We start from the raw sequence: 22875 nt of genomic DNA, 5'->3' as shown, positions 1-22875 counted from the left end.
ATGGCAAAGGAAAATTATAAAGTTATTCAGCTACAGCTATGAGAATAGATTGGAGTTTGGGTCAGGAAACATGTCCATTTTCCAAGGCAAGTCATTTTGGACAAAAGTGTCTTCTGCTATGAAGACTAATGTAGATTTTAGATTATGCACCTGATTGTCTTTTGGTACCATATTGCAGTATGTAGCCCAAGTGGTGAATGATTTTGCTTTAACTATTTTGACTTATGAACTATTTTTCCAGTCACAAATATCAAAATTCTATAATTGTTACATTTCTTTTGTCTGAAAACCATATTAATTAAAAATATTCTCATAGGATTTCTTGGAGATTTTACCAAAAATCATCTTCTCTGTGTATAAGCACTCTGAACATCCTAGCAATCTACTTGCTGGCAACTCATGTATCACCATAAGGTGGATGGTTCCTAGTTTTAAGTCATGTTGTAAATCACAGGATGTTTTATCCTTTAACGAGAATTTTATCAGGGTAAAATGTAGTAAAGTATTCTTTGTTAAGAAAAGCAAACAAGAAACCTTCCTGTATTGAGAATTGCTGCAGGCAGTTTTTTGTACAGTGTAACAGCCTCAGTAACACCGTGCCTGGTAGAGTTTGTAGAGTACAGACTGGTACAGAGAGTTTGTTGCTGAACCCTGGCGCTGGTGTTAACAGTGACCAGATTAGGATAAATTAGTATGTCCCCTGCAAGTGGGTAAAATTTCTGCCATTAGCACTGTTTGGCAAGGAAAGAAAAACTAATTTGTAGGTTTACTATAGCTTTCAAGTCCACTTAAGACTCTACAGAGGCAGATAAAGTAAACATTTTTGATTGTGTTGCCTGCTGAGCCAAAACCCTCCACAATAATGGTATTATTTCCAACAAAAGCCAGAGCTTTTTGGGAAACATGTTAGAGCTATATTTTGAAGGATAAGTGATATTGACAGCTTTGAGGATTTTTAGCATCCTGTCCTTCATGGGCCTTTTCCCCACTTCATCACTCCTTCAAATCAAAAGAGATCCCAGTCTTCCCCTTGTGAGGCTAGTCACCTTTGACTGTTAATAATAAGTACGAAAATCAATACCAATTCACACTCTTTGCAAAGCAGCATAAGCCTTTCTTTTCCAATTAATATATATATATATATGCACGCAACGTTGCACTGGCAGGGCTTCAATAGAAATCAGTGTGTTTTCTTTGCAGTGCACAGGGGTCGGACGATGCCCATCTTGACAGAGCTAGTTAGCTCAGAGAATGGTGGGGAGAGTCAGCTTTTCATTAAATATGAGCAGATGTGAAATGTAGAGTGTTTGACAATTAGAAATGGCAGCAGCAGGGCCCCAGAATCAAAGTGAGGTCAGATTGGTGGATCAGATTACCTCTCTTACATTCTTTAGTTGTTCTGAAAATCATTTTAAATTAGTGTCAGTGGAGCCATGATGGGTTTTGCCCTTTGTCTTTTATGCTACGACTGTATTGTTTCCCCAGACACTCATTAAAGGTCATTATACTATTACAGGGCTTGCTTTGGTCATGGTGCCCCAGTTGAGTTGGTCTGCTTCCACAATTGCTTAATGTACTTCTTTCTTTCCTTTTTTTTTTTTAACTTTTGATTATAAAAGCGGACTTTTTTTCCAAGGTAAATAAAATCACAGACCATTGTATGGAGCTTCTTGAAACAATAAGTAGGTTTTGTAAGAATTAGTGCTCTTTCTAAAAATCGGATGTTGAGTAGAAGATGTCAATTTACATATTCAGTGGTGTACACAGGATTTAATTTTCTAATTGTATAATCTGCAGAGAAAGTAACACTTGCAGTATATTTTCCACTGTGAATGAGTGTCCCTGTTATTACATTGTTTCTACTTTCAGCAAATGAAAATTGGTATTTTGATTAGGTATAATTACATTAAAAGAGCTTTTGAGTTTATAGGCTGTTTTCTGGAAAAATATACTGATAGTTTTTCTAAATGTAAGGAAAGAGAATTTTAAGTATTTTTTTTTTGTATCTACATTTTTACAGGTTTAGCTGTATTTGGTAGATTGCTACATGAATAGCAAATTTCTTACATTGGAGACTCAAGTCAGTCAGAGTGAAGAGAAGCACTTAGCCACTGAAAAACCTGGGGTGGTTTATGCATTGAAATTATGTTATTAGCAAGTGTGATGTTTCTGCTTAGGTCTGTGCCATATCTTGGGGGGTGCCATTCAAATGATTAATTGATACAGACAGAATCTTAACCTGAACCATTTATTTTCTGTGTTTCTCCATCACCATATGGCTGTGCTTCTCAGGAACATGAAAAGTTCATGTTCCTAAAGGAAACCTTTCCTAAAGTTGCTGCGCCTGCTGCCATGGGAAACTAAATTTTCAAGGATATTCTTGATATTAGGCCCAGACGAATCTAATTGAACTTGTAAGAAAATGTGCTTTGGCATGCACTGGTAGTTCTGAGAAGCTTTATAGGAAGACTTTTGCTTTGGTGACAAAAGAAAAGAATAGTTATTGCTACATTTTGAATTTAGGGTTCAGCCCAGACTCTTGGATATCTTACATGGAAAGACCATGCTAAGAAAAGTTGGAAAAAGTGTAACTTTTGAAAGAAGCAAAGCATGTATCTACCTCTGTGCCAGACCAAGTTTAAAGCCATATATTCCATATAATCTTCTAGTGTCAGCACATGTTTTATTCTGTACAAACAAGTTAGCTGCTGAATCTTTCTCAAAGGACCAAAAATCACATTCTGCAAGGTTAGGTGAACATTTTGGGTACCAAGGTTGGTAAACTGTGCTGAAACTATAACTGGTGATGGGACCAACCTTAGCAAGTAAGGCCAAGAAAAGCTCCAGCTTCTTCATTGACCTGTTACTTCAGACCCTGCCTGTGTGTCTTTACAACTGAAAAAGACAGATTCTATACTGAGAGTTGGAATGATTAATAACTCACTGTTTTATCCAGAGAGATAGATACGGAACAGACATTGGTCAGTGTATCTAAAACTCATCAGTTGTATAAATAGGCTTGGGCTTTTCTAAATGGGTTGACAATTATTAAGTCCCAGGTTCTTGAAATACTGGCTGAAAAGCCAGCATATTCTATTTCTCCTAGAATGCGAGAGAGCATCCTCTGCTTTCTACAGAGGATGTGTCCTCTGCTTTTCTAACCTATTATTTCTCTAGTCCTGCTGTAGTAGCCTAGAGAAGACAAGTAGCTGTCATGCATGAGCTGAGGTGCAGGAAGGGCAGGTATGTGACCTCTCAAGAGACAACTTTAAGTGCTAGAATTTTCTGTTCACCCTTTAGCAACAATGGGTTTCCTTTCACAGGATGTGTAAACCACTTTGTGGTAGCTAGAGACTATGAGATGCTCATCCAGCTGTGAATATCATCACATTTACATTGTATTTATAATGCTCTGAGTATGACAAGGTGGGGTAGTACCACTGTTCTCTCCCTCTACACACCTTTTCTGAGCTGTGAGACTTCTGCAGTGGCCACAGGAGGGAAGTGGATCTGTTTGCTTGGAAATCTTACTTTTGCATATGCTGCATAAATCCTTTCTCTTTTATACAACCTACTGACCTCTGTGTGGTCACGCTGTCTCATCTTTGTTCTGCACAAAGAAACAATAATATGCTTTTAATGTTTTGAGGAAGAAGAGAATGAGGGAATAAATAGGCAACTGGGTCTTGGAAATAAAAACAATTGGGAAAGACAGATGCTCTCCCTTCTGAATGGCATAAGGTCCTAAATAAGTGATTATAACTAGATTGTTCTGGTTTTTACAGCTTACTTCTATGGAATGACCCCATCTCTGTGCACTGGACAATTGTGCTATAGGCTAACTTCTTTTTTTTTTTCTTTTTTTTCTTTTTTTTTTCTTTTTTTGTGAGATTAATGAAAATGGAACATTAGAATGAGACACAGTGCCAGATAAGTTCTTGGTAATTCAAAGGCAGAGAGAATATAAATAATAAGCCCATGAAAGGAACTGTGTGTGAAATACTGATTTATGTAAAACCAGTTCCAGATATTGTCCTTTTTAGGGTGACAGATTTTTGCTTCGGTTAGATTGGTTTCCATGCATTCAGTGTTGTATTCTTGATGTTTCTTCGAAATACCTTGGCAAGACTATTTCCCCTTTCAAAATACTGAAAATAATGTAAAAATGGGTACCTGTCTTTATTTTAGTTGCCAATTTGTAAGAAAAAACACTATTTTAGATAACTCAGTTAAGATACAAGTCCAGTACCACTGAAAAAGAAATCAAGCATATACATCTTAACAGTTGCTACTGGGGCACGAGGGGAATCACCTTCCTTAGCCATCTTCTGAGAATGAACCACTGTTGAGAAAGCTGGTATTGCTAAAACTGGGCAGTGGGGTTTTAAAGCCCATAAAACCAGACAAAGATGCATTCAGATGTTTCCACTAAAGAAAATGGGATGAATTGACTCAATAAATGCAATCACAGTCTTAGCTAGCATTCAAGAACTGCTTGCTGGAACAGTGGTTTCACTGAGCCAACCCTTTGTGTGCCTTTCTTGCCTTCCTGATGTCCAGCCCTCCTCAAGGAGGTGATACCCTCCTTGATCCAACTGTACTTTGCTCTGTACTGGTAATAGTGACATAGAAGCAGTGATCAGGATGGGCTGGTAAATGGCCTCATGAGACTCCAAGAATCTATTCCATCACTTCACATCTGTGAGTGCACTGTGACTTCTGTATTTCCTCTTCAAACACTGAAGAGACAACATTAATTGCAAAAGGGGAAAAGTGACAGGAAACAATAGGGATTTTGCAATAGGTGACTTCAACTGTGTAGTTATGCTCTAAGACAAAAAAATGAATCTTTTATTGTTCTATATTTTAATAGAATCTGAGTGCTGCTAAATTATTTAAGCTTCTTTTGGGCATAGTATGAGCATGTAGGTGAGTACTGAGATGTAGAAATGCTGTAGTAGGAAAAAACCCAGAACCCTCCAAATTAAGCTGTTTTCAGAAGGTAGAATGGTAAAAATGAGACAGCCTGGCTCATTGCTAGATAACATAAATAATGAGGCATGCACTATTCCAGGTGAGGTTTGTGATGCAGTGTATACCCCTGTGCTGATGAGAGTAAGCTCTGCCCAATTTGTGATGTCTGTAACAAGGAGATGAACTCTCACATCATCATGGGTTGGAGGCACTGCTAAGTTTAGCATTGAAACCTTTGAAAAATTGGGATAGTGGGGGAAGGAAAGATCAAAAAGTCTGCTTTTAATTTCTTTAGGCCTTTATGTTGAGTAGTGATTCTTGCCAGGGTCACAGGAAGGGACTGGTTAGTGGTTTGCTTTTATGGGTACAAGCTAGGAAAGATGCTGTCTGCATCCTGTGGAGTGAATTTAGCAGAGGGCCTTATGCAAGGTGACATGGAAATTATGTTTGCATTTTTAGTTCCTGAGTGTGGCTGGTTGTCACGAAACTCACCATGACAGTTTCTTACCACCAGGCAGCAGATTCTTCCTGTTACCTCCTTGGTGTGGGACAGATGCTGGCCAGTTAGGTCTCCTTCTCTGCTGCTTTCCAGCTATTTCAAGCGACAGATGCCAGAGCTGGCTCGGTTTCAGCTTGAGCGTTTCTGTCATAGCCCTGCCTTGAGCCCAAATTCTGACCTTTACTATATGAAGTAAAGTATTTATGAACAAGCAGCGGCTTGATCCAGAGCAGGCTTAGAGCAAATGTCAAGTGTCAAGTCAGTCTCCTGCCTCCTTATACCACCTGCATTAGGAACCTGGATTAGACCCTAGACTACAGCATTGACTGCCTTAGGCTTTATGGGTCTGGAGAGACATAACTTATTAACAAAGAGTTATTAAATTTTTATCAGTTTTATAACGCAATGTAAATGCCTTCTATGAATCTACATTGTATTCATTATCATTTAAAACGTTAATTAAGTCAAAGTTGCATTTAATTTACTTCTAAATGTGCCTTTGGGAGGAAGCTTTTTAAAACAGCTGTAGAATTGAGAAGTTCATTGATGCTGGGAAGTTTTTAGTACCATTTTTTGGGATAGGTCCCCCAAATTGATTGCCATTTTGACTCTTAGCTAGTTTGTGTGGATGTTCTTGGGCAAGGTCTCAAATTAATCCTGAAACAACAACAGCATAAAACTATCAGCTCATGCTAATCCCAGAGACACTTTGATACGTAATTCATGTTCTTTTCCAATTACTTCAGAACTAAAAAATTTGATATGTAAATCCTGTACACGTAATACTCTAGTTATAATTTATTTTCTTTTATATCCTTATTCTTTGTCTCCTTTTATTCAAGGAAAATTCAAGGAAAAAATGTGTTCACCAATTTGGAATATTTCTCCTCAGATTGAGAGAAAAATAAATCCTCTGGCTCATATCGTATACATTTTATGTAATCTGAAGGTATTGTAGTAAATATAAGGAGGTGCTCATTGAAGTATACAACAGACCAAAATATTGTTTCAACATATAAAGTGGAATACAGTTTAGTATAAAAGCCCCCAGAATGAAAGCCCTTGCTTTACGTATGGCAGTGTTTTTTCTTTTGATGCATTTTGATATAAAGACAGGAGAAATATGGAAAATATCAAACATAGTGGATCCATCATCTGATTATTCCATGGGACCCCTAGCATATTTAATAAGTGCATACCTTTAATTGGGTTTGCAGTGACATTAGTAGTCACTAATATGAGTGACTAATATAAGTTCCATACTTCTAGAACTGGAAGCAGGACAGCCAACCTATTTCTATTTCCCGGGCTAGGAAAATCTATTGAATTAGAACAGGAGATGTTTAGATTTTAATAAGATCAGTGTGGGTCCAGCAGAGTGGATCAGCCATCAGTCTGGAAGTCAGAAGCAACTTACAAGACAATTTTTCTGGGTCTTTGTGTTTTGTACTGACTATCTAGAACCTTCTGAGGTATTTGTGTATGCCAGGAAACACAACCTCATGAATTATTTATGTTCTGCATGAAAAGACAAGATTGTTGTCATGTAACTCCATATGAGGTTCTTGAAGTGCCACAAGACAAGTGTCCATGCTGTACTGTTGCTTTGATTGGGGTTATAGTAGACAGGAGAGGGTTGGACAGAACTTATGAGGAGAAGTTTTAATTTATTTTTAAGAAATCATAAATACATTTATTTCAGTATGTAAATTCTTAACTATGTTGATAATATACTTTATAATAGATTAAAGTTCAGTCATCCTTTCAGTGATTGAGACTATTCACCAACTTCTTTTAGCATTTTTTATAATATATTTTTAATATATTTTAATATATCTTTTCTTATTATATTTTACTTAATATTGAATGCCGTAATTCTGTGATTCACTTATTATCAAAGATTTTAGGAAGCATAATGTGTGCTATCTGACACAGACATGCTTCACTGATACTGATCAGATCTTGTTAGCACAATACAATTATTCTCAAAAGGAAGGGTGGAGAAAGCATTATTAGTGTGTAAGATGTGTCTGGTGTTATCTGGTCAAACACTCCTGTGTGCATTTTAGTTTGACTGGAAATTTTACCTAGGCAAAAATGGGAAACAAAAGTGCTGCAAGGCAAGGATCCCAATCTTGACTGTGCCACTGACTTACTACGTGACTATAGTTCTTCCCTTCAGAAAATGAAAATACCGTATGCTCAATCTATTATACTCTATTACATTTTGTGCTGAGAAGTGCTTTGAGATCTACATTTTGAAGTCCTAAATATAAGCCTAAATGTTGTTTTGACATAGTCATTCCCCTTCAGAGGCCAATTTTCAGATTTTCTGATCTTTGCTTAAGAATGTAGATGCACAGCAAGAACAAGAGAAGAGTGAAATGGGGTACAAGACAGAAAGAAGGTGTGGGGAAATTACCATAACTGCCTTAGTGCTGTCTAATTTAGAGAGGTTTAGAAAGGGTATACTATATGAGAGGGCAGGAGTAATTTGAGTTTATCTGCATCAGCAGAGAAGTATCTCTGCTACCATATTTTTTAAATAATCTGAAGTTTTCAGACGCTTCTGAACTTATTTGGAATGCAGACCTTGTTTACTTTGAGGAACTGCTGAAGGAAAACCAAAAATTCATTATAGCATCTTTGATCTTTGTCATGCAATTTCCTTTGTTCGTTCTTGCATAAAAGATTTTGCTTGCACTACGCATGTTCCTTTCTCCGTTCCCACGTTCCTGACATTATCTTCACTCTCACTCCATGGTGCTGTGTGTTCCCTGACACAGCATGCCTGACAGTATGGAGAGAGATTTTACATCACCCTATGCTTCGGAGGAAGACTGGCAGCAGGAAATGGAGGCTCTGTTTTTGAGCAAACTCTTGCCAGAAGGAGCCATCAGGTGTGCCATCTAACAATGGACTCTAACAATGGACATAGCTTAGTCTAAGATTAGCCCTGCTTCTGTCATACTTAGATGATCCCATGTGGGATTGGTCATTAAGTAAAAATAGCAGCTTGACACATGGACAGTAATTTGTAAGTCAAGATAAATATTTGCCTAGCTAGTAAAGTTTTATTGGCTGATAGGACAAAGATTCTTCTTGAAGAGAATAAAAACAATTGTAAGTTTTGAGCCTAATGTAGAGATGATGCTTATCCCTGTTCCATGAGCAATATGTGGTGAATCCATAGGTACAAACTGATAGCATATTTCATTAGCAGGCATTTGTCCAAGGATTATTTTTTTTCCTTGTATTCATGCTTTAGCTCTATTAGAATTATTCCTGATCTACCAGAAGATGCAAGGACTGCCAGGTTCTCTGTGATCAGTCAATCACAAGATGGACAGCAGCAAGGGAGTGATACAGTATTTATTTAGAATTGCAGGGTATGAAGATGACTATAATTCACACGATGAGACAGCAGAAGGATAAGAAAAAGCAAGATGCACTGCTGAATAGAACAGGGTGTACTTTTCTGGCTTGCACTACATACTGTCCTTTCCAACATGTGGGACATGTTTCCCAAATATTCAGATGACATGCTAATATTTCTCAACAATAATGGACTCTTAACAATTCTTGTATCTTGTCTTGTTTTTGACAAGAAACACTGTTTTTTACTTGGTTCTGAACAAAGCCAATAAGTTTTCCAATGAGTAAAACATAGTTTGCAAACTCTTGGGTGCTAATAACTGCTTTTGGTGTTCCACAGAAAAAAAGTATTTACCCTGTTGTGTGAGGTTGCACATTTTGAGTTCTACTGATGTTAAATTTTAACTTTTGACAAATTATCTTTTGTGAAAATTGAGACATGAAAGTGTAATTTTTGTTTCATTTTATGAACAAAATTCTGCAGAGAATTAAATCTGTTTTCATTTCAATTGGTTTTCTTTTTTTTTAGAAAGATCTAAATTTTTCAATAGTTCTTAAAAGATGGATTTTTTTCCACCAAAACTTGTGTTCTACAGGAAAGTTACTCAAGGAAAAACAAATAAATAAATAGATAAATACATATATGAAGAATTTAATTAAATATATTTTGATTATTTGTGTTCAAGAGTCTCCTTGCCCTGAGTAACAAGATATACCTTACTTATTTCTTCATTCAGATATAGGAGAAAAATGAGAAGACAGTAGGGCTGGGACAGAAGTCAGTCTCAGCAGAGATCTTGTAATGGTAATCATAGTGCAAAGATTGCAGAGCCTGGAGTCAGTAATGTGATCCTCACTATTTGACAGGATCCTTCCATACAAGGAGTCCAACGTGCAGGCATCTTACACTTCAGAGAGTTACATGACTCAGCAGAAGCCCATGGTTATGTTTGGAAGAGGAGTAGATGAACAAACAATTTGCAGTGCCAGGGAAGACAAGCCAAGAATCCAATCACATAATCTGGACTTGACTCATCTTACATCAGTATGAAATTCTGTAAGAGCAGGGATTGATGTTCTTCTAACTCGCTGACACCAGATCTTTCTGCATGTTAATTTATGAAGTATGAATTCTGTTCTCTATCTGCACTTCAGTATGCCGTTATCATAAAGATTATGGCATTCTTAGAGCTACCTACACCTGAATTTGCCTCTTTCAAGTATAGGATTAATTAAATTTTTGTTTCAGATCTCCCCTGTTACCACTACCACATGTAGTTTTCATTAGAGCATGATCTGTGGAGAACTTTCTGTCTTTGTTTTTTCTGAATAATCCTTGAAAATACTATCTCCTACTTCAATGAAAGTACCTACTCTGTTTTTGGATTCAGGATTTCTGGTGTTAGCTTGTCTAGTGGCTGATCAAACTTAAAAGGTCTTTTTGATTGGCCGATGGAGTCTTTGAATGCTACAGCTCATTCATCAACAGCTTTACTGGTACTTCTGCTGCTAAATAGCAAAATTCTTGTTTTGCATTTAAAATTGTAGGTTGAAGGCGTGCCAGAATCATATCTTCAGGTTTGTATATTCTGCCTCAATACTCAAGATCCACATACAGCTCAGGAAACATCCTGAAATTATCCCTTGGGTCTCACAGATTTCCCCAGCGGTATCCTTGAGTTCTGCCCATGAGGAACATAAAATATGTCAAAATATGCATTTGGTTTTAATCTGCCCTTAGCATATAACTCTTTTGTGTGCCCTCTTCTTTCTCCTCAAACAGGACAGAATAAAACCCTCAGAGGTAGAGCTCCAAGCAGTTTGATTTTGGAAGATGACTTTCTTGACAGCTGTCAGCATCCCCTGAGCATAGGATTTCTGGATGCTTTCAGTATCTGCCTCTCAAAACATCTGGCAGCAGCAGTATTTCCAAATATATTGGCATCCTGTGGCATTTGTGTTTGATATAGTTTCTTTTAGGGTAGTAACTGACTTGTAAATCTTATGAAATTTTATACATCAATTTTCTTTGTTGGAGAGAGTTCCTCTGCTCCAGGTGATTGTAGAGTTTATTGTGAAGTTGGTGTGATAATACAACAGAAATCCTGGCAGTTCTGTGGTTTCCTACAGAATCTTCGTTCCTTTTTTTAAATTTTATCATTCTTCTCTCTTTCTTATCGTGCTACCTACTTTGAAAAGGGATGTCACCTGTATTTAATTTTATACTCTTAGTGTTTAAGTGATTTTTGTACTGAGCACACCAAGTGCTCTATAGAACACAACTAAGTAACCTGCTAATTCAACACCTTGACAGTCCTCTCCAAAATTCTCCATTGCTTTTTTCCCCTCTCCTGTTGATTCATTGGACTGTGTGAGAACAGTGAGGGTGCTCTGTTGAGCTCCCTTCTCTTTCTTTGGTAATGCCCATATTCTCATCAAGATTTGGTTAGTGAATCCAGTAGTACCAAGCACAATGCAGTTGGGTTTGATGAAATTTTCTTTCTGAAGCTGTTCCTCATCATGGGTTGTGATGTGTCTGATCCATGTCATGAGCTAAGCAAGGTTGGCATCTCTCTGTAGCTTTAGTATCAAAGTAAAAACTAAAAGGACAAAACATATGTAATTCTTTTTTTTTTAACATGGATATCAGATTAGTTGGGTAGATTCAGTATTACTTGCTTTCTTTCTCTCTTGCTAGCCTATGTAATTTTATGCCATTATAGTTGGTCTTACATGAAGTGAATGTGAGATGGCAAGCTTTCCCCTCTCACAGTATTGCAAAAGAGCTGAACTCTAGTTGCTGCAGAAGTTTCAATCTTATCAGTAAAGTAGGTTTTTTTAATAATAGAGAAATTATCTGAGAGAATTCATTACGGATTTTTTTTTTATTTTATATGGAGGTATTTTGAGCCTATTCAAGTTGTGTTTGAAAAATATGATCCTTGCTGTATACATCCGTCATTTTGAGTATTCCTGCTATGAGAAATCAAAATGATGATGTTAGTAACATTGTTATTAGTTGTAACCATTAGGTTTCTTAGCTTATGCTTTATTTTGTACCCATATGGGGTGGATTGCCAGCTCTTGCTTCCCATAGCAATCAATTTTGCCAGGCTGCTGTGAGCTTATTGCAGAGATACGAGTTTTGGAGTTTTTTGTTGCTATTATGCTGTTTTACTTCCTTTTTTTTTTTTTTTGCCAGTATTTACCTAGAAATTATGTACTATGCTTCCCTAAATTTCCATAGCAATTGATTGTATTTCATCTCCATTTTCGCTATCAGTACTTTTGCTATTTTTTTTAGATTTAATCTTAGTTATTTATATCTTGGCTGGTTTTTATATTAATAGATTTAACAGGTGGTATTGGTTTTTTAGATGCATTTGTTAAAAGCAAGAAAAAAGCTTCAAAAGAATGAAGTACATTGTGGAATTCACTAAAGTAGGGATCGCTTAGGGAAAAAATAATCATTTCTTAGTGTTATAGAGAGTATTCAACTGTGTATCTGTAAGTAATAAAACCTGCATATGTGACAATAGCCTTTTAATACAACAGGTTCAATCTATTTGATTAATTTTAGCATTTACTCTGTGGCTTACAGTACTTTGCATAAAACAATTTCTTTGTTAACATTGCCTGCTTTTATGAAAGCCATAATTCAGCTAATAGAGTATTGTTAAACTGCAACAAATCTGCTAAAAATCTCTTCTGGTAACAACATTTTTATGTATAAGAACAGCTGAGAAATACGGCACTATATTCCTGCATGGATTTGAAAACAGAAAAACGGCACTGGGTCTTGAAACTCCCTGTAACCAGCAGGTGGTGGTGCTGCCTTAGAAATCAGTAGTGGCTGAGGAGCCTGCACAAACTTCATTATGTATTGCTTTGCTAAGGAAACAATTGTAAAAAAAATATATTTCAGATGGCTCTTTTAAATGGTATACAGTTTTTTCCCATACTTGTCTCTAGAACCAGTGTCTATGTAAACAGGCACAGCACGTCATACTTTACATATGAAATTATATGATGGCCACACAAATAACAGGAGTGTGACAACAAGAATTTAAGAATACAATCCCCTGGATTTATAAGAAGTGTAGGAAAATCTTTACTTCACTGTGGTATTGGCAGGGACCTAGTCTGGCTTCTTGTAATGAGCAAGGTAGATGAAATTTTATTTCAGTTTAAAATTTTAGAATATGCAGGTTGAAATTACACTGGAAATATGTATTTAAAGATGTTAAGATAAATTGGCACTTCTAAATGGAAAAGAGAAGTAATAATTCTAATTAGATTCCTGCAGAATGAAATCTAGACTTCCCAATGTTCACAGGAAGGAAACAGTTGCAGGAAGACTGAGCTGGAATTTGTGGAGTCCTGCTCCAAAGGCATGGAAATATTGCTTTCCTGTGCACTGAAATACTCTGCCTGACAAAATCTATGCTGTAAATAAAAGATTTCTAATCCCAAGGAGCAGAGCAATCACCAAGGACTCCTGTGCTTACTTTTACTCTTAGTTTCTTCAAGGCATTGTATATTTTTCTCTGATTTTAATGGAGCAGGGGGAGTGTAAACAGTAAAGAGATCATAGGCACAATGATGAGTGGCCTTTCAAATTTAGATTTTTTTTATAGTAGCTTATTTTTTGTCCACAAGCAGAACTTCACTGTTTTCTACAGTGACTGATCAGATTGTGAGTGTTTTTAGTCACAAAGGGGAAACTTCCTTAACTTTGTGAAAACAAGACAGGTTCCTCCTACAGTTTAGCAGAACTGCATAACTACAGTGTGCCCTTGCTAGTGTCACAACTTGTTTCTCTGTGTCCCTTATAGTTGGTGTCAAAACCTTCTTTGAGGCAATAGGACAAAGGACAATACAATTTGGGTTGCTATGCATTGAAACAAGGATAGTCTATGACAATGCATGGAATATTATAATTTGCTCTGTGTTGCTACTGCTAAAGTATCTCCCAAAGATGTGTCTTTTGGCTTTACATGTCACACCTTAGGGAACTGTCAAAGGGCTGCTCATAAGGAAATCAGTGCCCATTTATTTACACTATTTTTTTTAAGGAAGGGAAATAGAAACACAGGAATAAAAAGGATGTTACAGTTATTCAATGTTAGAGGCACACTTTCATGTCTAATAAAAAAAACAAACCACCAAACACTGTAAAAACAATACCACATCTGAATGTAGTATATTTTTATGGAATGTATTCCAAATGCACTTTTCAAGCAGCAGTAGCAACACTTACTAGGTCTGAGAAGATCAGAGATTAATGGGCACAGTTTCACATAATTTGGTCACTTGAATTCTAGCAAGATCTGTGAGTAATAAAATACTTTAAAACAGAATTGACTGCAAGCGAGCCACCCAATGCTGTGTAACCCAAGATCAGTGATAAAACTAAATCCCAGTCAGGAAGTTCCCAATCCTCTGCCTGTAGTCATGGGGTCATCAGGTAGTCTGTTAAGATGTTAGCGTGTGGTTTTGAGCAATCCTTTTGTACTTTGCTGTGCTGGAGACAGCAGCTGGGGCTCCAAAATCATAGTTCATAGCTGCTTGTGACTTGGTAGGAAGCACAGGGTCTGAACAGCTCTTTTCTGACACTTGGGGTAACATTTTCTGTAGCTCCTCCTCCATGCTCAGAGCAGAACAGCTTGTTATAATGAAGTAACATAATTTAAAATTTAACTCAGCATATTTACACTTGCCATACCAGTGAGACAATTTGACTTTCCTTATTCTCCAGAGTGCACTCTGAAAAGACAAAGTTAGTTCCCTTCACTTTGATGTTTGACTGGAGAGCAGACCCCCCTGAAAATACACCATGTTCTGGTTTAAGTTCTGTACTTTAGGGGCATCTCCATTTCTTCACCCTTTCCCAAAACAAACTTTCCTTTATCCAAATAGTATTCTGTATGGATATGGCATAGTGGAGAAGTCTATTGGACAATTAAATGGACAGGGAGGAAAAAAAGTCCACTGATGCTTTGCCTTTTTTAACTTTTCATTTGACATTTTTCCAATAACAGTTTAATGACTTGAATAAACAATTACAGAGTGAATCATAATTTGAAAAGGCAGTGGAGAATGAAGACTAAAAATCAAGAAAAATGTATGAGAGAATACTAAAATTTGATTTAGAAAATATGTTGAAGGTTCAATGGACCTATGACTTAGTCTAAATATAAATTAGCATTTGATTAGGGATTGAAGTAGCTTTTTTTCTACTGTGCAGACTTGGCAGGGAAAAGAGAAGATGTTTGTTATGTACAAATAGTGTCCTATTGTCTATATACCTCTGTATTGGAACAAGAAATCAGATCCATGAAATCAGAAGCCTTTCTTCTAAAAATTGCACACACCAATGTGTGTAAAATGCTGTATATATGGGAAAGGCTTGCTTCTCATTTATGACAGCATATACATGAGTTATGAACAGCTCCTGATCTAAAGTCCACTGAAGTCTGTGTAAATGTTTTTTATGACTTTACTGGACTTTGGATCAACCACAGTTTGGAAAGCCTTAAACCCCTTTGCTTGCTGAAGTCATAGTAACAGGGAAGTGATAATAATTAATACATATTAGTTATGTTATTGAATTAAACTGGAGGAGCAAAGAAAAAAATACCATATTTCTATGGTAACCTTAGGGAATTTCTCTACTCTTAAAAACTAGCACAAATGATGTAAATCCATACGCCAGACCCTCTTCACCAAAAGATTCACGTTATATGTTTTCTGGGTTTCCAAACTCCTTTGTAGTCTATTTTTCATCCTATATACAAGTTACTCTAAAAGATCAGGAGCTTAAAGTCTATATTGATTTCACTGAGTATCAGAGCAGCCATCTTAAATTAATAACAGGATCCAGCATGGCAAGATTCCACATTTGCTCTTAACTGTCTTTTTTTCAGCATTCAAGGAAAAGCAAAGATGAGAAATATATCTGTAGCTGAGTTTCAGTTCTTAATGTGGGAGAATAATTAAAACTGAAAGACCATGTATTATTAATATGAAATTTAAGTATTGGATCCTAATAGGAAGAAAAAGGAAAAAAAGAAAAAAGTAGTAGACACAATGCATTTGTTTTGAAATTTTATGTGCCTTTAGCCAAAAAGTACAAGCCTGGGACAAAAAGAGGGCAAAAAAAAAAAAAAAGATAAAAGAAATGTTTCTTGATCTGCAATTTCTAAGAGAATGTCTCGTGTAAGCACCATTCAGTATTTGCAAAATGTTCTGTTGATGCATTCTTGACGTTCTTGGATCTTGATGTTTTATCTGCTTTAAGTGGCAGACACTGCAACCAAAAGCCAGCCTCACCTGCTTTTCTAATGGTGATAGTGTGTAGATATGCAGCATATCTTTTTGTATTAAAAAACCAGGATGAAATGCATTTCCCTGAGTATGTAATGCACATAGAAACAAAAGCAGCAATCCTGTTTCGTTTGAATTACCAGTTCAGACACCAAGCGAACGCTGCTCCACAGTTTCTAAAATTAACATTCTTGTATCTCATCAAGCACCATTATATTGTAGTTTCTAGTCAATGATTTCATTACATCTGTTACCACCAAAAAAAAATCAAGTAAATTTGTTAAATAAATAGTTCACTGGCATAAAATGATTTTTAGAGGATGAATAATGTGGGGTGTTTTTTTTTCCCCAACAAATAACAAATGTTTTGATTAAATCATATTTCAATACTATGCTAAATTGCAACCCCAACTGATTTGGCACATTTCCTTTTTTGAAAGTACCTTTGATAAGAAATGCATTACAAACTCATCAGTTTAGCTTCCTGTTAACAAAGAGACAGCAGCCGTCTGGATTATTCTAGATCCGCAGTGAAACTGCCACACTATGTATGCTCAAAGTAAAGCTGTGCAAGTTTGACAAGGGGCAGATGAATCCAGGAGTTATTGTGCAGGGGTTTAAGTCTATGCGGCAGCTGACGGTTGAAATAATCATCTATACATCGCTCTGAGCTAGCTGAGGAAAGGTTGAAGCTGTATATTTTCAACATATCTAGCCTAATGGTTAATCTGTTGTCTTGTACAGGGGGTGCTGGGTGGAATCACAGCAATAGCTGACAGTTTGGAGGAATTGCTGTGGGTATTTTCAGTTGCCTGATTCACAAAGTGGTAGGTAGAAAAAAGTCTAAACAGGCTTGTCATTGAATGAGGCAAGTCATGCTCGCTGTCACTCCCATCAAAAGAATTCTGGTAGCCAAAAGATCAATCAACATATTGATTATTTGCATTTAGTAATACAGGGCTGCAACTTGTCTTCACCCCCCACCCCATGAAAGCTGAGCCGCATTGCAGAAGGGTGACTGCTCTTTTGGAGGTCAGCTTGGAAGATGTTCAGGAGAAAGACATCAGTTAAGTTGGGGGGAGAAATAAAATATTTCTTCAAACCAAGATAGTTTAACTGTTAGGAACACTCTCTGTATTTCTAATGCTGGATCTGACATATCTTCACAGTGACATGGCATTACTCACTACAGAGATTAAGGGGGTGCAGTATGAATTAGACTGAAACAAAAATGAAGTATCTGCAAGTGACAGCTCTGGCTGATGGCTGACTATGAAGGAAAACACTGTGCTAGTGTCTGGTGAAAAACAGTGCTGAAAGCCTAGCAGCTGATAGAGATGGGGGAGGAGAGGAGCACTGGGTATCAGTGGTGGTTGTTTAGAATGTCTGGTTTTGGTCAGGATATTTTTTTCTCCTTTAAAACACATTTTCATCTTCCCTTCCAGGCAAATCATGCTGAAGCCAGTTTCAGCCATTTTGTTGAAAGCACTGTACTGGTATTCTGCCTTGTTACATTTAAATTAAAGCTCAGCCCAGTTTTAAGTTATGGCAAGTGTATGCTCACAAAGAATAAATAGAGATTGCCACAGGCATTAGTTTAACTACATTTGTTGTTTTAAAAATGTTCAGGGACTTGCAGATTGCAATTCAAATTATCTTCATTATAATAAATAAAATGTATAGAAATAGAAACAGGCATGATTCCCTAACGCAGTCTGTAGGCAAGTGTATATTCATTGAGCTTGAAAGGGAGTTCCTGAGGGTGGGGGTAAGGAATAGGAATATATGCAACTTCAAAATACCTTTACGATTGCATTAATATATCACATTTTATACATATTATTTTTTATCTCTCTAATGCTGACAGACTTCTTGGGCAAATTCTGCACAGCATTTATTAAAAGTAGATTGTGTTCACCCAGGGTGCAATTAGAAAATACTACAGAAAATGGAATTTCTTACCCTTACTCTACTTTTATCCTGTTCCTTACTGTTTGCCATTCTCAAAAAGTAGTTTAAAATTTGGTGTCAAAATGGCTCTCAAAATATTCTTAGGTAATAATAATGCCTTATGGATACATGAAAATATACTGAACAGTTCTAAGGAACTTAGGCAGCATAAACAATGTAGATCTGTGACTGTTTGCATTGGAAATAAAGTCATATGTCGTGCTACATGAAAATAAATTAATCTAACTATGACTAGTAAAACAGTCCTGTTTTAGTAGACTTGGTGGTGCTAAATTCATCCCATACTTGGAAAAGAACCCTGGTGGTGTTGGAGGTTGTGATTTGATGTTGCACAGTGGTATGAAAAATTACCCCAATCCAGAGAGTTTGATTGCCAAACCTAGTGAGGCAGTGACAATATGTAAGGATGTATTTAGTTCCATAAAATTAACAGCAATCTTTGTTTCCCAAATATGTTTTTTATGGAAATCAGCCCACATAATAGTGCAAGAACCCTATCAGATTTTAAAGAAATTATTGATGAAAATTAGCTGTCTTTGGTGAACAGGGGAATGCTCCATAAGTGTTTTAGGTTCTGCACACTATAGTCTGTATCTGCTGAAGCTGACCTTTGTTTCTCACCTGGTTGTACAGAACTGCTTCATCCAAAAGCTCTGTGCTTGCTCATGTAGTTCAGGTGTATTCTGACAGCCCCATGTATGTGGCACAGCGTGCACCTTCAGACTATTTACACTAAGAGTAACCGGTTTCACTCTTCTGTGGTAAAAAAATATGTGTAATTTTAGGAGGAATGGAAAAAGAGATTATTATCTCTACCAAAGATAGGTCATTCAGATATTATTCTGTAGTCCTTGCTTTTGAAGACTAAGTAAAAAGACTTGGGCCATAAACTATTGGAGAAAGAAAATCGTCCTATGTACAAAGAATTTCATGACTTGTCCACTGTGGGTCTTCCACTTTGATCTAAGCTCTTGAGGCAGGAGGTTAGAAGTCATGGGATGAAACCAGTAGTTAGAATTTTTAAATCTGGAATAATTTGACCAAAAAAAAATTGGTAACTTGTTATGCCCATGCTCATTGATAGTACCTGTCCACACTGTTGGAAGTAAGGGGAAGTAACTTAGGTTTTAAGCAGCTCAGTCTGCCTTCGTGCTCCAGATATGAAGCCATACCAAAAGACAAGTATTTTTGTTCTGACACATGCTGTGCCACCACAAGCACAAAATCTTAGGAAAGCTTGAATTTGTCTGCATGGAATATGCTATAAAACATACACTGCTATGGAAGGTTATTGCTTAATAGTCAGGTTTGATATCTGAAACCATCACTTACTGAACTCCAGAAGAGACTGTAAAAAGATTATGGTGTTTCTTATAACTTGATTAAAGGGTTTATAAGCTTAATAGATTCTGGTCTTCTTCCATTTCATGTGAAGATGCTTTGATAGAGGATGTGTATTTTTAAAGATTATTTCCAGTATTATTATCTGCACTTTAAAAATAGAACTGAGTTGATGCATATCAAGGCCTTCAAATACATGCTTGACCAGTGACATGTGTAGGGAGCTGGTTCTCTGCAGATATATTTTATCATCTGACAATTATTTCACTTGGAGGAATATCAAAAGTAGAAGTACAAAATTTGATTAAAAACCCAGTAACTCTGAGGTAAAATTGATAATTTTCACGTAGTGTATTCAGTATTTTGGTTTTGTGGCATTATTGCTAATCAAAGATATATGCTCTCCTCTGATGAATTAAAATACATGTGAACTCTGGTGAGTATGCATCATCATTATTATTATTATTATTATTATTATTATTATTATTATTATTATTATTATTATGTTACTTCTCTTACTAAAAATCAGAATAGTGTCATAAATTAGACTTTAGTTCTTTTCTCACTAATTTTTCAATCTATCTCAGAATAGTAGCAAGCAATCAAGAGCTCATTGAATTGGAATGGGTGCTTTGCCACCAACCTGTTCAACCTTGTTAGAAGGTACTTTCAAATGACTCTTGTAATTCCTATACACTCACCTTTTCTGTGAGAGAGACAGATTTTGTGCTTGAAGAAAAATGGCAAGCATGGGAATGCTATTTTCTTATCTTTCTTGTTACCAGATGGTGTTTCTAGCTGGTGGTAAACTAAACAAAGATCCCAAAAAACATGCTGATCTCAAATACTTTGCCTCTAGTCTCTGCTCAGTGTTCTCCATTGAAACTTTAAGGCAATTGAAATATATATATATATATGTTTCAATAATAAATAATGCTGCAAGTTTATCAGTCTGCCAACTACTCCCTACCTAAACTTCTTACTTCATTATACATAACCAATAATAAGGTCTTAGCAGCTCTGTTATATACCTTCTTCTCTACACTATACTCGTTCAGAGTGAAACAAGCATTAGGAGAAGATCTTTATTGCGTGTTTTTACCAGAAAAATATTTTGTTGTTGGTTTTTACTGAGGGTGCCATTTGTTAGAGGTATTAGTAGACGGGGTAGTGTTGAAGTAGCCTTGATATGTTATCCGTGGAAGACAAGGAATCACAGTTTTAAGCTTAATCCATATTTAGGAAATTGAATTTCTTAACTTTCTTTTCAGAGGTACTATGTATGACCTCCTGAAATTTACAGTATGCAGCACTGTTGAATACTCAACAATTTTTATGTGGGTTCCTTAAAATCAGTTTAATTCCATAAGTATGCTTGCACAATTTTGAAGTGGTGACCTTATGTTTTCTATGATTCCTTATTTATTTTAATAGCAGCAGAGCGTTTTACCTCCCCTGTCATTTTCAGTAGTTTCAAAGAAATAAACATCTTCCACAGATAGTAAGTCTCAAAGCCCTTATCAACATGGGGAAATAAGTATTACCTCAGACATACATACGCTAGGATGGGATTATTGCTTAAAGGTGATAATATTGTTGAATAATCCTTCTATAAGTATTCTTCTATAAAGAGTCATTTTTAGAGGAAAAAAAGAAACAACAACATAAGAAAGCTGCAGGTATAAACTTTTATTTCTGCTGTTGGAACTGATACCTTAAGCTTTAAAGTCTGTATTTCCACATAATATCAAAACTGATTCATGCCTGTGGTTTTAAATATTTTTAATATGAAGAAATTAATTTAAATTTTTTCTTATTATTTAGAAGTAAAGAATGCAGCTAGATCAAGTTACCCAAAAGGTTCATATCAGTTCAAGAATGCAACTACTAATGCATTGATTGATGCCAAGTCCACTGAAGGAATCCCGGAACCTGTTCCACTTGTTAATAACCGTAAAGGGAGCCTCTTCCTACCCAACAACCCCTCGCTGCTGCACCTTAACTTACTGAGTTCTGTTGAACAAGGAAAATCTACCTACTGTAGATTGCAAAGGGCACTCAGCTTGCCTGTAAAATACCGCTACCATTCCCAAAAGCCTGGGTTGAACCAAGATCTCCGTAGGTAGCCCAGTAGCTGGATGCATAAGGCGATACAGAATGGTTTGTGCATGGTTTTGCAGTCTGTTTTCAATGTGACTATGACATTACTAATGCTCTGATAAGTGCTTACAGATGTGGGTTTCTCCAGATGTGGTGATTAATAAGTTAATTGAAATAGCTAGTCAACTAATGTTTCTGGGTGGTTTGTGCTTTACCTTTCAAAGGATTTAATTGCTTTGGAGCATTTACATGCTAGGCAGAATGAACTTACCAGGTATCCCAGTTCATGTGATGTTCAGTAACATCTTGTTATTTCAAATTTCAACTCTTTTTGGTGTCTAAAAAAGCATCTGTAAATTAGTGCAGCTAGTGACATGGAAGAGGCAGTAAAGGAGACAGTGTTGTTTTAAAAATAGTTAGAAAATAACAAAGAAAAAAAGTTATGAACTTCTCCACTGTTTTGGAAGACTTACTCTTTGTTTTTGCTTTAAAAATGAAATGAGGATAAAAGTCAAGTAATATGTTGCTACAGATGTTCAACTCCACATTAAGGCTGTTAAAATTACCAGCACATCTTAAACCAATTCATGGAACATTGTCTGGAGGTTATGTCATTGAAATAATGAACACTCTTTACTCAAGAATAAGCAAACATGTTGAAACATCAATGTAACTTTAATTTAAACTCCAGCATAAAACTGAGTGTCTGAAGCCTCATTAGACTCGCCTGACATTTTTTTAGCATTGAGTCTTCCTGAACTGCAAAACTGCTATTAGACCAGTGAGCTCTGGGCTGTTACAGCAGTGCAATAAGTGTTATACTTAGGGATGTGCAAACAAGCTCTTGGATGTTATTAGAACTCAGAGGCTGAATTGAGTTCCAAATCTATAAAACTCTGTGTCCAATTCTTGAACTTCCAATTTTCATTAAAGCGGTAAAAAAAGTCTGTATAACATAATATGGCTGTAGTTAATACAAATCCTGTAGTATAAAGACATAAAAAATGGGGACTCATTAACAAAAATAAACATACAATATCAGAATTTTTTGTCATATATCACAGCCCCACTATGCAAATATGTTTGTCTTTCATAAGAACAAGTGAATTTAAGACTCCCTTTTAAATTAATGCAGACACAGAAACCATGAAGCTAAAATATTTAATAACCTTACTAAAAATTTTGCTAGATCCACTTTAAATAGGCAGGAAATTGATAGGAGTATCTGAAGGATAATAATTAAATATATTTTATATCCTACTTACCACTAAGAAACCACTTGTGAATTA

At 36.2% G+C, this 22875-nt stretch overlaps 1 protein-coding gene across 14 annotated transcripts in view; it reads left to right on the top strand.

The window, feature by feature from the left end:
- KCNMA1 (potassium calcium-activated channel subfamily M alpha 1) overlaps nt 1-22875 on the top strand; it is a 410464-nt gene that overhangs the window by 312492 nt on the left and 75097 nt on the right. The gene's annotated exons all lie outside the window — the stretch shown is intronic.

This window comes from Geospiza fortis, unplaced genomic scaffold, assembly GCF_000277835.1.
Source record: "Geospiza fortis unplaced genomic scaffold, GeoFor_1.0 scaffold130, whole genome shotgun sequence".
NCBI classification, from domain to species: Eukaryota; Metazoa; Chordata; class Aves; order Passeriformes; family Thraupidae; genus Geospiza; species Geospiza fortis.
The sequence above is the reverse complement of the archived record's forward strand: the minus strand, read 5'-3'. Positions and strand labels throughout refer to the sequence as shown.